An 18,368-nucleotide genomic window follows, 5' to 3' on the forward strand; every position below is an offset into this window, starting at 1 on the left:
GCATTGATCACGGAGGGCCTCTACATCAACTCCATGGCCCCTCCGATGATATGTGAGTAGTTTACCTCAGACCTTCGGGTCCATAGCTAGTAGCTAGATGGCTTCTCCTCTCTCTCTCTCTTTGAATCTCAATACAAAGTTCTCCTCGATTCTCTTGGAGATCTATTCGATGTAACTCTTATTTTTGCGGTGTGTTTGTCGAGATGCGATGAATTGTGGGTTTATGATCCAGATTATCTATGAACAATATTTGAATCTTCTCTGAATTCTTTTATTTATGATTGGTTTATCTTTGCAAGTCTCTTCGAATTATCAGTTTGGTTTGGCCTACTAGATTGATCTTTCTTACAATGGGAGAAGTGCTTAGCTTTGGGTTCAATCTTGCGGTGTTCGATCCCAGTGACAGAAAGGGAAACAACACGTATTGTATTGTTGCCATCGAGGATAAAAATATGGGTTTTATATCATATTGCATGAGTTTATCCCTCTACATCATGTCATCTTGCTTAAGGCGTTACTCTGTTCTTATGAACTTAATACTCTAGATGCATGCTGGATAGCGGTCGATGTGTGGAGTAATAGTAGTAGATGGAGGCAAGAGTCGGTCTACTTGTCACATATGTGATGCCTATATACATGATCATACCTAGATATTCTCATAATTATTCGCTTTTCTATCAATTGCTCGACAGTAATTTGTTCACCCATCGTAATACTTATGCTATCTTGAGAGAAGACAATAGTGAAACCTATGGCCCCCGGGTCTATTTTCCATCATTCAAGTTTCCAATCTATTTTATTTTGCAATCTTTACTTTCAATCTATATCATAAAAATACCAAAATACTTATCTTATTATTATCATCTCTATCAGATCTCACTCTTGCAAGTGGCTGTGAAGGAATTGCCAACCCCTTTATCGCGTTGGTTGCGAGGTTCTTATTTGTTTGTGTAGGTACAAGGTGACTCGCGCGTGGTCTCCTACTGGATTGATACCTTGGTTCTCAAAAACTGAGGGAAATACTTACGCTGCTTTACAGCACCACCCTTTCCTCTTCAAGGGAAAACCAACACAGTGTTGAAGAGGTAGCTGTGCACCCAGGTGGGTTGTCCCCACCTAGTGGCCCCGCAGACCCTAAAACCTACTTTATAAAATCCTATTTTTCTAGAAAAAAATAGAGAGGAAGAATTATCTCGTTTCGCGATACTGAGCCACCCTCACCTCCTGTTCTTCATCGGGAGGCCAGATCTGGAGTCCGTTTGGGGCTCCGGAGAGGGGAATCTTTGGTGTTTGTCATTGATGTCTACTACGCAACTTTATTCTTGTAGACACGTGTTGGGCCTCCAAGCGCAGAGTTTTGTAGGACAGTAGCAATTTCCCCTCAAGTGGATGACCTAAGGTTTATCAATCCGTGGGAGGCGTAGGATGAAGATGGTCTCTCTCAAACAACCCTGCAATCAAATACAGGAAATCTCTTGTGTCCCCAACACACCCAATACAATGGCAATTTGTATAGGTGCACTAGTTCGGCGAAGAGATGGTGATACAAGTGTAATATGGATGGTAGAAATATATGTATAATCGGAATAAATAAAGATAGCAAGGTAGCAAATAGTAAACAGGCACAAAAATGGTATTGCAATGATGGAAAATGAGGCCTAGGGTCCATACTTTCGCTAGTGCAATCTCTCAACAATGCTAATTTAATTGGATCATATAACCATCCCTCAACGTGCAACGAAGAATCACTCCAAAGTTCCTATCTAGCGGAGAACATACGAAGAAATCGTTTTTAGGGTATGAAACCACCTCGAAACTATTCTTTCCGATCGATCTATCCAAGAGTTCATACTAAAAATAACACCAAATAATTTCAAATTCAAAATACTCAATCCAACACAAAGAACCTCAAAGAGTGCCCCAAGATTTCTACTAGAGAAACAAAAGACGAGAACATGCATCAACCCCTATGCATAGATTACCCCAACATCACCGCAGGAATCCATGAGTTGAGTGCCAAAACACATATCAAGTGAATCAATATGATACCCCATTGTCACCACGAGTATTCATATGCAAGACATATATCAAGTGCTCTCAAATCCATAAAACTATTCAATCTGATAACAACAAAATCTCAAAGGGAAAAACTCAATTCATCACAACAAGATAGAGGAGGGGAAACACCATATGATCCGGCTATATTAACAAAGCCCGCCATACATCAAGATCGTTACATCTCAAGGACACGAGAGAGAGAGAGAGAGATTAAACACATAGCTACTGGTACAAACCCTCAGCCCCGAGGCTGGACTACTCCCTCCTCATCGTGGTGGCCGCCGGGATGATGAAGATGGCACCGAAGATGATCCCCGCTCGGGCAGGGTGCCGGAACGGGGTCTAGATTGGTTTTCGGTGGCTATAGAGGCATGTGCCAGCGGAACTTCTGATCTAGGTTAACCCCGAGGGTTTTTGGAATATTTGGGATTTTATAGGGCAAAGAGGGGGTGTGGGAGGCCACCGAGGTGGGCACAACCCACTTGGGCACGCCTGGGCCCCCAGGCGTGCCCTGGTGGGTTGTTCGCCCCTTAGGGCACCCACAGGTGCTTCTCTGGCCCACTGGTGGCCTTCTGGTCCAAAAAAATTCACAAAAAATTTCGTGGTGTTTGGACTACGTTTGATATTGATTTCCTGCAATGTAAAAAACAAGCAAAAAACAACAACTGGCACAAGGCACTGGGTCAATAGGTTAGTCCCAAAAAATGATATAAAATTGCTATAAAATGATTGTAAAACATCCAAGAATGATAATATAACAGCATGGAACAATCAAAAATTATAGATACGTTGGAGGCGTATCAGCATCCCCAAGCTTAATTCCTGCTCGTCCTCAAGTAGGTAATGATAAAAATAGAATTTTTGATTGTGTAATGTTGCCTAACATGTCATCTCATACTCTTTTTCTTTATAGCTTGGACATTTGGACTTTTATATGGTTCAAAGCAATAGTCTAGTTTTGACACGAGGGCTTAAATACTCAAGCATACCAACAAGCAACCATGTGTTTCAAAATATCAACGCTAAAATAAGTTATCCCTAGCCCATCATGCTCAATCATTGATCCATTCATGAAAAACACTCGCATATTAGCTACACCCAATGCTCAAGTAGGATCATTGTGCCCCCTAGTTGGTGCTTTATAAGAGAATATGGAGGCTAAAAAAATAAGAATTGCATAAAGTAAAAGAAAGGCCCTTCGTGGAGGGAAGTATGGATTTTTAGAGGTGCCAGAGCTCAAAGCAAAAATTGAGAGATAAAAACATTTTGAGAGGCATACTTTTCCCACCAACTAAAACGACTTAGAGCTCCCAACAGTTTCCATGCTAGATATATCTTAGGTGGTTCCCTAACAGAAAATAAAGTGTATTCCTTTTTCCACCAGACTTTCACTTTCCATGGCTAACCATATCCATGGGTGCCCTCCATACCAACACTTTACAAGGAATTTATTATTTGACAACGTAAAGTAAATTCATTTTTGATTTCGGGACCGGGCATCCATAATACTCTTACTCTTGTGCAATGACAAGTGAATAAACACTCATTGTGAGAATAACACATCTAGCATGGAAAATATTGGCCACCCCTCACCGCCTCTCGAGTGGTACGAGCACACAAAAGAGAAATTTATTTTGAAAACTAGAGATGGCACATACAAATTTTCTTAGAATGCTAAAAGAATATCGCATATAGGTAGCTATGGTGGACTCATGTGGCAAAACTAGTTTTGAAGGATTTTAGATGCACAAGTAGTGATCAATACTTAGTGCAAAATGAAGGCTTAGCAAAGGATTGAGAAGCGACCAACCAAGAAACAAATAATCTCATAAGGGAGCATTGAGCATAATTAACACCAAATAATGCAACACAAGTAGGATGTAATTTCATTGCATAACTATTGACTTTCGTGCTTGCATAGGGAATCACAAACCTTAACATCAATATTCTTACTAAAGCATAATTACTCACCAACATGATTCACATATCACTATCATCATATCTCAATTTTTTTTAAAAAGAAACAAGTTTAATTTTGTCCAATGATCTTCATGAAAGTTTTTATTATATCCTTCTTGGATATCTATCACTTTGGGACTAATTTTCATGTCTTTATTTAAATAAGCTCAAACAAATATAAGTGAAGATGGATCATGAGCATAATATTTCTTTCTCTCAAATTAATTTAAGTGAAGCAAGAGAGAATTTCTTCAAAAATACTAAAGCACATTGTGCTCAAAAAGATATAAGTGAAGCACTAGAGAAAATGACAAGCTACTCCAAATAGATATAAGTGAAGCTCAGGCGAGTAGTTAAGTAAATAGGTAGCTACGTGAGGAATCTCTCTTATTTAAAAACTTTTAGATCTAAGTAGTTTATTAAAACAGAAAGCAAAAGCAAAATAAAATGACATTCTAAGAATAGCACACATCATGTGAAGAAGCAAAAACTTAGGCTCAACAGATACTAACCGATAATTGTTGAAGAAAGGTGGGATGCCTACCGTGGCATCCCCAAGATTAGATGCTTGAGACTTCTTGAAATATTATCTTGGGGTGCCTTGGGCATTGAGGGAGTCCTAGATTACGTGGTCCTCAGGTGTCCGGACTATTTGATATGGGCCTGACTGATGGGCCATGAAGATAAAAGCAGAAGACTTTCCCCCGTGTCCGGGTAGGACTCCTATATGCGTGGAAGGAAAGTTTGGTGTCCGGATAGGTAATTTCCTTCCCCCACAAACCGACTATGTACAACCCTAGAGCCCTCCGGCATGTATATAAACTGGAGGGTTTAGTTCGTAGAGTCTATCAGAATTGTCATAGGCTAGACAGCTAGGGTTTAGCCATTACGATCTCAAGGTAGATCAACTCTTGTAACCCCTATACTCATTGAATACAATCAAGCAGGACATAGGGTTTTACATCCTTTAAGAGGGCCCAAACCTGGGTAAACATAGTGTCCCCCTCGTCCCTTGTTACGATTGATCTTCAGATGCACAGTTCGGGACCCCCTACCCGAGATCTGCCGGTTTTGACACCGACATTGGTGCTTTCATTGAGAATTCCACTATGCCGTCAACAGAGGATCGATGGCTCAGCTTGTCATTGGTGACGATGCTGTTTCCGGGGAGACCTTTCTCCATGGTCAACTCTTTGTGTTTGGTAGCTTCACTCTGCGTGCCAATTCAACTGGTCACCTTGAGCAGATCGACAACAACGCCCCTGGTCACCAGATCAGGTTTGGAAGCTTGAATTACATCGCTGATATCCAAGGAGAATTGATCTTCGAAGGGCTTTCGGCCTCGGCCGCCGCTCGTGATCCACATGAAGGAGGCTTGTCGGATCCACCATTAGATTCCGCTCAAGGATCGACTCTCGTGACTTCCCTGGCCTTAGATCCAGAGCGGACCACTCTGTTCGAAGACGGGAGGATAAACCCCATCGGACTCTCTCCCATTACGAAACTTCCTTGCGGAGACCCAGAGGTTAGCATGCTGTCAGCGGGCCCAGAGTCAAACAGGGCTCTCCCTATCATCAGGAAGCCAGACTCATCCCTGGGTGTCATCTCCAAACTCTCGAGGTCTGCATCCACCGAGCATGGTCAACTGGTGATTACCGGACCCAGCTCCACAGGTCCTCAGTCAACTGTCCAGCTTTCGCTCCTAAACGAGGCGCTGGACCTAATGCGATCTCTCGCCATCACGGAAGTGTCACTTCTGAACTATGACCAGCCTGAACTGGGGGCTGAGAGCGGGGAATTTTACATCCCACCCACCACCCACTTAATAGCCACTGTTGAGGACCTAACCGACATGCTAGACTATGCCTCCGAAGACATCGATGGTATGGACGACGATGCTGGAGCCAAACAAGGCCAAAACCCACCCATCACTGGGCGTTGGACGACCACTTCTACTTACGACGTATACATGGTGGATACGCCTAAGAAGAAGGAGGACGATGGCACTCAAGATCCGATTGAGGACAAGCCCATCGAGGCACCACCAAAGCGCCAACGTCAGCGGCGCCGCTCACGATCGCGTCAGGAGAAGGAAAGCAATACCAGCACCAGGGACAATGATACTCCGGAGAATGCCGAAGATGCCGATCAACCAGTTGAGCCGGCGTTCGAGCAGGATGAAAGGGAAGAAAGCCAATACAGCCCCGAACATGCCGATCATGAGGATTAATAAGACAGTAATTGTTTACCTGCCTCCGAAGAGGATGTCAGCCTCAACAATGAAGATTTGATCATGCCAGAGGAACCCCTCGAACAAGAACGCTTGAAGCGACAGCTCATCGCCACTGCAAGGAGCCTAAAAAAGAAACAACAATAGCTCCAAGCCGAACAGGATACACTCAATGACAGATGGACCAAGGTCCTAGCTGCCGAGGAATACGGCAACGAGCGCCCCACAAAGAGCTAACCAAAGCGCAGGCTACTACCACAATTCGACGACGAGGCCCTCGAGCCAATACTATCAAGATACAATCATGCCGACGAACCGGACCGACCACCACGTGGACGGGACAAAGCGGCTAATTATGCCGAACACCAGCCCGCACCACCTCGCCGTAGAGGCAAAGAGACAGTGGCTTCGGGCTATATGTACGACTTATGTCAGGACCTGGAAAATAGAGCCAGCCAGACCAGATCAATCTACAGATCAAGGGGACGTGCTCCAACACGAGAAGACAGCCAACAAGCCTGGCGTGACAAGCATAACTAAGTTCGGGCCGAGAACCGAACACGAACGTCATCCGAACTCCATCATGATGTTGCCCGATATAGAGGCGCCGCACAACCCATGTGCTTTACCGACGAGGTAATGCAGCACCAATTTCCATAAGGGTTTATACCCATAAACATTGAGGCATACGATGGAACAATAGATCCCGCCGTATGGATTGAAGATTTTCTTCTCCACATTCACATGGCTCACGGTGATGATCTCCACGCCATCAAATACCTTCCCCTAAAATTAAAAGGACTAGCACGACACTGGTTGAATAGCTTCCCAGAGAACACCATTGGCAGTTGGGAGGACTTGGAGGATGCTTCTCGAGACAACTTCCAAGGCACTTATGTCCAGCCACCGGACGCTGATGACCTTAGTTACATAGTCCAAAAACCCGGAGAGTCAACCGCAAACTCTGGACTCGGTTCTTAATAAAAAAGAACCAAATTGTCAACTGTCCGGATGCCGAAGCATTAGTGGCCTTCAAGCACAGCGTCCTGATGAATGGCTCGCCCGACACCTCGGTTAGGAAAAGCCAAAAACTGTGGCAGCCCTTGCTGCACTTATGACCCGCTTCTACGCGGGCGAAGATAGTTGGCTAGCTCGTAGAAGAAATAGTACCAGCGACCTAGGCACCTCTGAGGCCAGGGATGGCAATGTAAGGCCATGACGTAGCAAAAATAAGCGTCAAAACAACAACAAAGAAACCGAGGATATGGTGGTAAATGTCGGATTCAGCGGCTCCAAAACCCGGTTAGCGGAAGAAGCCATTCAAAGGAAATAGAGACGGTCCATCCAACCACACCAACAGAAACCAAGGATACTAGATAGGCCTTGCCAGATTCATGGCACCCCTGACAAGCCTACCAACCACACCAACAGAAACTGCTGGGTTTTTAAATAGACGATAATTTAAATACCAAACATAAGGGGAAATGACCTCTAAGAAAGGACGATGATGAACCCCGCCCTCCGAACATAGGGGGACAGAAGAAGTTTCCCCCCGAGGTGGAAACAGTGAACATGATATATGTCACACCATCCCAAAGAGGGAGCACAAGCATGCACTAAGGGACATCTACGCCGTAGAGCCTGTCGCCCCAAAATTTAACCCATGGTCGGCTTGTCCGATCACCTTCGATCGCAGGGACCACCCAACTAGTATCCATCATGGAGGTTCGGCGGCCCTTGTACTCGATCCCATCATCGACGGATACCATCTCACTGGAGTACTTATGAACGGCGGCAGCAGTCTCAACTTGATTCACCAAGACACTGTCCATAGGATGGGTATTGACCCGTCAAGAATCAAGCCTAGTAACACAATCTTTAAAGGAGTGATACCCGGCGTAGAGGCCCGCTGCACGGGTTCCTTAACACAGGAAGTAGTATTCGGCTCTCGAGATAACTTTCAAAGTGAAGAACTAATCTTTGATATCGTCCCTTTCCGCAGTGGTTATCATGCACTGCTTGCACAAACTGTTTTCGCCCACTTTAATGCTATCCCACATTATGCTTATTTAAAGCTTAAAATGACCGGACCGTGCTGTGTCATCTTAGTCAATGGAAATATGGAGCGCTCCCTCCATAATGAAGAGCACACCGTGGCCCTTGCAATCGAGGTACAGAACAGCCTCATCAAGCTGAAAAACTCATCGGTCATTAAGGCCCCTGACACTTCCAAGTGAGTCCGATCCAAATTACAACATGCATAATTACACACTTAAAATACCTTGGGCATCGCTAGAGGCATACCGCGGAAAAGGTCTATAGTACGACTTGACCCTATTCGGACCTTAACCTTTTTTTCTTTTTTCCTTTTTCCTACAGGTTCATTAAAAACCTACCCACTCTACGGTTGCACGGGGGCTCCTTTCTAGGATCCCCTTTCTTACATACGACCATCAACTTCTCCTCTCAAAGGATTTCTCACCAAGGATATAAAGGATATTATCTGTAATAGCCTCGATATCCACAACATTATCTGTAATAGCACATCTCGACATATCAATAAGGATATAAAGGAAACAGATGATCACCACTTTCGTTTGGTAATGATTTACTTCACATTTCCATCTCGATTCCCTCCTTACGTCAGATTGCCGCGCATGCTTTAGTGTCGAGGTATATCCACGGCCACCTATGGGACCAGGAGGCCCCTTGCTGGTTCAGCAGGGGGACGTCGCGTTGCACAAAGAGCAGACTAGCGTACGATAGCACGACAGAGAGCACACAAGCAATTCACCCAGGTTCGGGCCGCCGCGAGGTGTAAAACCCTACTCCTGCTTTGGTGAATTGATGGTGGAATGTGGGTGGTGAAGCTTAGTACACTTGCCCGGTAGGGGTTGCCTTAGGGCAGTAGCGACTACGCGCGTATGGGGGTGTGGGTTCATCAACTTTCTAACCCTTTCTACGGTTGCCATGGGCCTCCTCTTATAGATCAAGGGGTCACTACAATGGCGAGTTAGTCATTATGCACTGATATGATATCAAACAGTGCTATCATTCCTAACTCTATGGGCTGACAGGGTGCATTAAATGCACTGCTTAGTGTCACATCACTGGTTGCCCCACAAGGCTTGCCGAGCTATCATTCCAGCTCCACGCCTATTCTCTTGACACGTCGTAGGAAGGGTGTCATCTATAGGTTTCTTCTATAGGAAATGGCTGCCATGTGGTGAATGGTTGCCACTTAATCATCTTGCGGATTGACACTGCATTGGTCGACGACGTGGGTCGCGCTGGTGTGGTTGGTGAGGTGGTTTTTCCTCTGCGAGCCCCGACAGGCTCTGCAGGTGTGCCTTGGGCGCCTGCTTCTTGGGGTGGCCTTGCCCCTTGCCGGGCTCGCCTGCCCGACAAGGGAGGCCCTTCTCTTTGCGATATCTTGCTTCTCTGGCTTGGCCTCAGTCTCTTTGAGCTGCATGCTGGTTCTTCGAATCTCTTGGTTTCTTGTACTCTGGCTTGGCCTTGGCGCATCAACCTTGCTCTTCCACCTGTGCACAGTCTGGGCAACAAACCCAGGGTTTGTTGCACCGACAGAAGCCCCCAGGCCTGCCCCGAACGCGCTACACAGGCCAGGTTGCTGAAGGGGTCAACCCCTTGAGGTCTTCATTTGCTTCTTCACCAGCCTTGATTCCGGGCCAGTTTCCGGTTTCCCCGCGCGTGGTGTAAAGCCAATAGTGGTGGGGTTGAACTAGTGATGGCCCGTGAATGACTTTAACGCACGGGGTTAAAACTGCCAATTTACTCTTCCCACAGCGCACCCTTATCCTCGGCCACGTATGCTGCATTCATCGCACGGGGTAGGTAACGGAGGCGCGTGGCGCGGGAGAGTGCCAAGGCGAGGGGCCCGGTTGTATTGAATTGGCGGAGGAGGATGGTGGCCGCTTGTTGATTGAGCAGCCTTCCTCGTCGTCCTTCCTATAAAAGGGAGGGGCGGAGGAGGGCAGTGTCATCCATCTTCGCATTCCTCCTTTTCTTATCTTTCGCTTCCGCTGGCCATGTCGAAGAGAGGGGCCCGGGGTCAGCCCCCGGGCTCCTGCTTGAGGGTATTGTCGCCTCATGTTGGTGTTGACGCTCGGGGAGTGAGCTTGGTCCTTGCTGCGGCAAGCTTCTTGGTTTCTTCAAGGCTCGGCCGGGAGGCGGGGCTGGAGATCGTTGGTAATCCCAGCACTGCCCCTCCCGAAGGTCTTGGAGCTGATGTCGACGAGAGGCGTGCCTTCCTGCCCGCCAGGGTGGGGCGCGGCATGCCTCGAGTCCTATTTGTAGCGGAGCTGGGGGTTAATGCTAAAGAAGACGTCCCCTCCTAGCTCGTCAAAGTGATGGTAGCGTTGCATGCCTGTTGTGGGCGATGCCGCTACCGTTTCTGCTCTTTTTGGGGGGAGGGGCGATGGGCCTTGCTCGTCACCTTGTGCAGCTCCTGGGTGTGCGCCATTTTCGGACCACAGCGGGTGGCCGCTCCGCTGGTCCCTTCATTGCCTCCTTCTTCTAAGCGCTCCTTTTATTGTTCTCTCCTTCTTCTCTCAATATCCTGGGGAGGAGGAGCAGAGAAAGGAAAAGAGGGGTTATGGGGCACTTATATTTTTTCAATCTTAAACTTGTAGGTAGTCGCCAAATTTTAATTCAAATAATGTAATCCCTCGAGTCCATCTTTGTGTTCTGTAATGCTTGTACTTGTATTAGCATATGAATGAAAATGATGAACCTTGCCGAGAACCCATGCATGTATATGTCCATGCAGAGGTGGAATGCCTCTACTGTAAATAAATGAGTTTTCCCCGGCAGGATATCTTACCGGCCCCCTCTTTTTCTGCCAGAGAGCTACGTCTGCTGGGGAACAGACAGAGGGGCCAGCCCCCCCGCAACTCCTTTTTACCAACGGCCACTACGACCATCCTGACCGAAACAACGTTCGAGTCATGGATGGGAGCAGCTATGTCTCAAAGGAGAAGTGAGGTTTTCTCATGCAAAGTTATAGCTTTACAGAACACTAATGGACAGGAGGTAGAACTTATATGTTTGGATTGCCGGGGATTGCAGTGCCGGGGCATCTTCTCAACTCCTTGACGATGCCAAGTTGACGGCAGGAACCTGCAACTTCATGTAGATGAGAATGAATGCATGATGCGATCCTATCTATATGAAAATGCTCATGTACTGCTTATGCAGTGATCTTGGTGTGCTCATCCACGCATGCAATCTTAGTTGGGGGCCCCCCGATAGCGTTTCTTTATTTTCTCTTGCATGGGGTCATCGCCCTGGCTTCGTACAAGGGGTTACATGTAGTTGAGGCAAGGCCTGTACAAAAGGGTGGCGCCGGGAAGGGCCCAACAGCCGTCCCTTACGGGTAGTACTTGCGGAGATGCTCAATATTCCATGAGTTTTGCAACTGAGTGCCATCTCCGGTCTCCAGACAGACTGAGTAAGGTCTGGTGACTCGTACTACCCGATAAGGGCCTTCCCACTTCGGTAACAGCTTGTTTGTACCCTTGGCGGTTCAACGCGCCTAAGGACAAGGTCACCTTCCTCAAAACATCGGGCATGGACCATGCGGCTATGATAGCAACGCAGGGCTTGTTGGTAGCGTGCAACACGTGTAGCAGCCTGGAGCGGTTCTCCTCGAGTAGCACAAAGTCATCATGCCGGTGCTGATCTTGCACTACTTCATCATAGGCAAGCACTCGAGGGGACCCGTAAATGTGTTATGTGGGGATAACTGTTTCTGCCCCGTAGACCAGGGAGAAGGGAGTCTGCTCGGTAGCTCGGTTACACTACAAAAAAAATACACTTCCGTGATTATACGTGTTTGTCACAGTAGGTCATATTTTTTGTCATGCATTTACATCCATGACGATTTCATGATAGAATCAAGATAGTCATATCTGTGCTGTCGTAGAAGTGTTCCATGACATTACCAAAATTATCATCACGGAAGAGTCCACTTCCATGACGATAAATCGCACGTCATAGAAATGCTTTCGTCAAGGGTGACCGACACGTGGAATCCACCGTAACGGGTCGCCGTTAAGATATTGGGTTCCAGTTTGGATCTGATAACCCGTTAACAGCCCGGACCAATGGGTATTTTCCCCGTGTAAAATTCTCATTGGCCGGAGGAACCACGTGTCTGCTCACCATTGGGACAGATGTCATCCACTCATTGGACAGGAGGCGCCTATGATAGATCGACACGTGGCACCCATTCCGGTGAAAAAGGTTGGCCCAGTAAGAATTAGCAAGCCGGCCCATATAAGGCCTACTTGTGTCGGGCCCATTTAAGCCTATGGCCCATACAAGATGTGCCAATTCAGCCCGTCAACGGCCCGTTAACGGTTTGACACCATTGCAGCCCATCGTTAGTTCGAGCCCGTTAACAACCCTCTATATATTTGGGCTCAATATCGGCCCAATGTGGTTTCGGTATGTTAACGGCCCATTCAAGGGATGGGCCAATTTTCAAGATCTACATCTTTCGGCCTTTTAGCGACCCATTTAAGTGTTGGGCCAATTTCCGGCCCGGTGTGTCTTTCAGCCTGTTGACGATCCATAAGTGAGTTGGGCCATTTGCAGTCAGACCTGAGTTTTGGCCTTTTAACAGCCCATGCTCTTCGTGGTCCAATACCAGCCCGGTTTCTCTTTCGGCCTGCTAAAGGCCCACAACACAGTTGGGTCATTTACAGTACGACCTGACTTTTGGCCTCTTTGCAGTCCATGCTCTTCATGATCCAGTACGAGCCCGCTGTCTCTTTCGGCCTGCTAAAGGCCCATAGTATAGTTGGGCCATATGTAGCCCGACCTAGTATCAACCTGTTAATGGCCTGGGAAATAAATGGGCCTGCCTGTTGCCCGCTTCAATGTCAGCCTGTTAACGACCCGTGAGGTAAGAGGGCTGACCGTTAACTTTCGGCCCGGTAACGGCCCATTAACTTAATGGGCCCACTAAAGTTTGTACATGTCTTTAGGCCCAATTAGGTAATTTGAGCCCATTACCATGAGCAATTATGCACAGGACCAAAATCGATCAAGCAAAGGTACGACATACAGGGAAAAACGTTGCACATCCAGCATATATTATAGGAAATTACATCCACTTGGCAATTAAAGATTGATGCCAGTGCAAATAAATGAACAGAACCTGACGATCTACAACGTCAGAATCTGCAACCTTAGTGGGGATGACGCCCATAAGCATGTGGGCAAGTTCTTGTTGCTTTGCTACACTGTCTATGAAAACATTGATCTGTTGTTGTTGCAGACAAATGTGCACCTCTGATTCCTCCACCATTTCCATCATTGCTTCAGCCATTAATTGGTTCACAAACATACATTTTTTCTATTGCATTCGAGACAGAGGAAACTGAACAGATTCAGATGGCGATTTTGGTAGGCCTGTATTATTGATAGTGGAGAGTGTCTCGACTACTGCATCATAACATAAATTAGGAGGGGAACCGAACAAATTAATCAAGAATTATTGCCATATTACCTGGCCTAGATTTATTGGAAAGAAACAATGGGGTTGCCTTGCAATTTTCAGAGTTTGTCTTCTTATCTTCAGTAGCCTGCACAAAATTAACACACTAGCATTGCTATCATTGGCCAGGTCAGATAATAGGAAAGCAACATTGACACAACAAACGTTTGGGAAACCAGACCACACCAGCCTACACCAAATTAACATAATATGGCACAACTATCATTAGCCAGGTAAGGTGATACGAAAGCAACATTGACACAATGAATGGATGGGAAACTAGAGCAGCACAACATTTCAGTAATGTGCATGATATGAGATAGTACACTCATGCAGCTCAGTATGCAAAACTACTAGGCGATTTTCCTTACAAAAATCAACATTGTCGCCTTTAACATTTTTCTACAACTAATTTTAGATCAGATAAAGGTTGGATTCACGCCGATTAACAAAATACATGCTGATGTAAAAATATAGTGATATACAACAGGTACTTACATCAGTATTGGAGCATAGAGAATTCCCGCAAGATACTTTCCTCAAATACGATCCCAATGGAGGAAGTCTTCTATCGTCTAACATTATTTTCTAAAAGATAGATGGGTAACAAACATGTAGAAAATATGATCAGAATGCTATAAAATTTCATGATGCGAGGATACATACACACTTCTTAGAATGGAGTTGACATATTTTTGCTGGACTGGAGCGGACTAGTTCTTTGGCCACTGGAATCTGCTTATTATTAGTGGGAGTTGGGTTTCTCTGTGCTGGAGCAGTATCTATGAAAATTGGAGTTGGTTTATTATCTCCTGGCGTTTGGATCTTTTACAAAGACCTGGTTTGTAACCCTTCTGATTTTTACATAGCCGTCTTCCCCTTGCAGGCCTTATATAGAAGAATGGTGCTTCAATTATAAAACATGCTACAACAGAGATGAAATAGGTACTAAAGAATATAAAGGCATGACATATTGACATGTATTCCCTCCATCCGGAAATAAATGGATGGGTCTAGGCGTATTTTAGTTCTAGATACATCTAGTTTTATCCATTTCCACGACATGTAATCCAGACGGAGGGAGTATGATGTAAGAGCTAGGGATACAACAGGACAACAGTGTAAAAAACACTACTTGAATGTAAAACTATATGCTAGCGGCATACATACAGAAAAACACTAAGGCAACATATGCGTGTATGATTGGGAAACTAAGATGGCATTGCAAGAGACCAGTAGGACAGCCCTTCAATGTAAAAAAAGAACATGGTATGGTAGACAGATGAAGGACATACTAATGAATAACAACGCATAAGATATTGAGAAGCATGATGTCCAAACTAAGCATATGGCATTGCGATAGATTAGAATGACAATACTTGAATTTGAAAACATGTTATCATGAATGGAATATGTACTGAAAAACAGGAAGGCATGCGATAATTACATGCATGATCTGCAGGCTAAGCACAAGGCATTTCAACCGAGTAGATGCACTCCAGGACATTATATGCATGTTGTACCCATATCAAGGGCCAAGTTAGAGCAAGGACCTTGTGGGGTGAATAGGATTCATCATCTTTCTGCAAGTCTTGTGAAGAACTGCCTTTACATGTTCCATCATATTGGGTATCATTGACGTCAAGTTTATTGGCCATTACATTGCTCTGTGAGGTTCTTGTGGATAAATCAGTGTGTGCAATTATATCTGACATGCATGGAAGACAACTAGTATTTAGATTTATGTAATGAGTGCCCATAGGAGACGACATAAATAGTAGGACCGGGGTTAACTAGCAGCAACATGTCTCAAAAACTAAAGGGAGAACACAGATGAAAGCTATAGAATATGTATCATTTGTACTCGAGATTAAATAGATGGCACACAAAGTATTAAAGAACAACATAGGTTATACTAGAAGTGGTATAATACTATAAACACCAGCCTGTGGGACAGCATTGGCTGATGGATGATAACTATGGAACAACGTTACCTAAAGAACAAGTCTCTTGGCTGAACTATGGAACATCGTTAACTCCTGAACAAGACACGTAAGAGATTAACATGAATATACAGTGAAATGTAATAATCTATTTTCCATGCTTAGATCAATAACAAAGCCATAAATGTTGCACACAAGTAAGATGAGGGTACAACCTATCTAGCCGCAATCCATAGGAGTGAGCATCATGTGCTGACTTGTCGATGGCCCTGCAGTTGTTGTGGTTGTCCATGCCGGACACCCGCATTCGATGCAGGGAACTGTTGAGTGGGGACTATAGCTCCCTTCTGGTGTATGCTTCCCTTGTTGGAGCAGCTGCGGTGAGTCGGAAGACGGTGTGGCTGAAGATGCAGAAAACGCATAATGTAAAGAATGACACATCACCCTGATCTAAAGAAATACCCTAAGAGATCAACAGCAAGGTACGAGAGTGGTCACACGTCTGTTGACTGAGGACTAAATTGGGGTCACATGATTTTATTTTATTTTGGTACTATCCGATCTACACCGGACGGCTTGATGGCCGTCTTGTGCCTCCAGGCTGACACTGTTCGGAATCTTCCCCGAAGAGCCAGCGACCACCGGCAGAGCAGCCTGCCTCCACCGTCCGTGGCCCCAGCCAAAACCCCGCTCCCCGCCCCACCGCACTGCCGCGGTTGCGCCACCCCCGGGCCAATCCACAAAGACTCACCATCATCTAGATCCGGCGTCGGTAGTACCTTCAACCCACGCAACTCTAAGATAGCCATCCAAGTGCTAGTTCCGCGGTGAACTTGCGCCCCCGCACCCTTACGCTAGACACCATCCAACTGGCAGCCTAGGAGCTCCGCCGGCTCGAGGGGTGTTCCTTCCCATTGGGAATCGATTGGCCCAAAATAAAAATCCAGACAACTAACGCCTAAATAAAGTGATTTGAGATGAGGGTGCGACCTATCTGGTGGCCCGGTGAAGTAGGCAGCTCCAGCTGATGAGTCGGTGAGGCCAGCGTGGTTGCGGTGGCTACTAGCGGTAGGGAAGCAGAGATGTCGCGATGGTCGACGGCTACGGGGAAGCAGTGTCGGGGCTCTGGATGGATCCAAAGTTGGAGCCGCTTCGGCACCGTGAACAATGGCGGGGGTGAATCGGCTCTGGTATGGTTCACGCAGCCGTCGTCGAGGCCGCTCCGGCAGCACGGAGTAAGAGGCACACGGCCCAGTGCATGATGGCAAATGGACAGCGTCTCCGGGATTAGAGAGGAGGGCGGCTGTGAATTTGGTTGGTGGGGGCGCCATGGAGGAGGGGCTGAGGTTTCAGGGCTCGGGAGAAGGCAGCTTTCGGGAAGAAGGTGATTCGGCACCCTCAAGGTATGAATGGGGAATTGGGATGGGGAACCATGTCTTACGGACGCATTTGTCTGAAATGTGGGGGGAGTTACAGTTCTACCCCTGCCTTTTGGCTTCTCGGCTTGGGTCTATGTATTGAGGGTCGGGGATAGTAGAGTAACTTTGCTTCTCCCAAATAGTGGGCACGAGCGATTTCGGGCGAGGAGGGCGTGTTTTGAAATATTTGGGCGCGAGCGATTTCAGGCAAGGAGGGCGTGTTTTGAAATATAGTGGGCGCGAGCGATTTCGGGCGAGGAGAGCGTGTTTTGAAATAGTGGGCGCGAGCTATTTCGGGCGAGGAGAGGGTGTTTTGCCAACCATGGTCTATGAATTATTCGGCACATGTCATTTCAGCCGAGGAGAAGGCGCGCTTGGATGAAGTTACGAATTGATTCGTGTCCCACATAGGCTAGTAATTTCGTGTCTCCCATTTATTTGCTCGGGCGAATTCCACCGAAAAGATTGTGTTTAACGGTTCATTCAAATTTTCGGAGAACAAGCATCCACGTCTACCTTACCAAGTCAATTCGAATCAAATTTTGAAATATTAGCTTGCCACTTCTTTTTTAGATGGAGAGATGATGCTCGGGAGTAATGTGTTTTTACATGCTCGTTGCTAACGATTTACTATATGACAAATAGTTGACCACTCTAAAACGGGAATCAAACCCAAAATGAAATATCTCAATTCAATGAAATAGCTCGTTCACCAGGTCAAAATAGTGAACTAAATCCAAAATTGAACACCACAATCGAGTAGCATGTTGTACAGTATTATAGTACTCCATGAACATGTTGAAAGTCAAATTAATGAACTTGTTTGATATACGCATATCTCCGTTCATGTGTGGATTGCATACAACATGTTCTCCAATTTAAATATTTGAATGCAAGTTTATATCTATAAACATGGTTTATATCTGTCTTTGATGCATAAAACGTGACCTCCCCCTCTCCTGGACTCCTGCTCTCTCTCTCTCGCCGACAATCTTCAATTCTATCGCACGCATCCCACACACAAACCTTGTTGACCCCTCTCCCTCTCTCTCCATCTCTCTCTCTCTCTCTCTTTGTGTGTGTGGTGGGGGTCTTTCTAGTTCGCATGCATATATACTCCATCTATAGGTCTCCCTCGCACACTATGTATGATTCTCTAGTCCAAGCTAAATATCTTGGGTGCACTCATCGTACGCACACAAATTCCTTGGCTCGCCCATAACTCTCTCATGCACCAC

This window comes from Triticum urartu, chromosome 3A, assembly GCF_056163025.1.
Source record: "Triticum urartu cultivar PI428250 chromosome 3A, HENAU_Tu73, whole genome shotgun sequence".
Taxonomy (NCBI): Eukaryota; Viridiplantae; Streptophyta; class Magnoliopsida; order Poales; family Poaceae; genus Triticum; species Triticum urartu.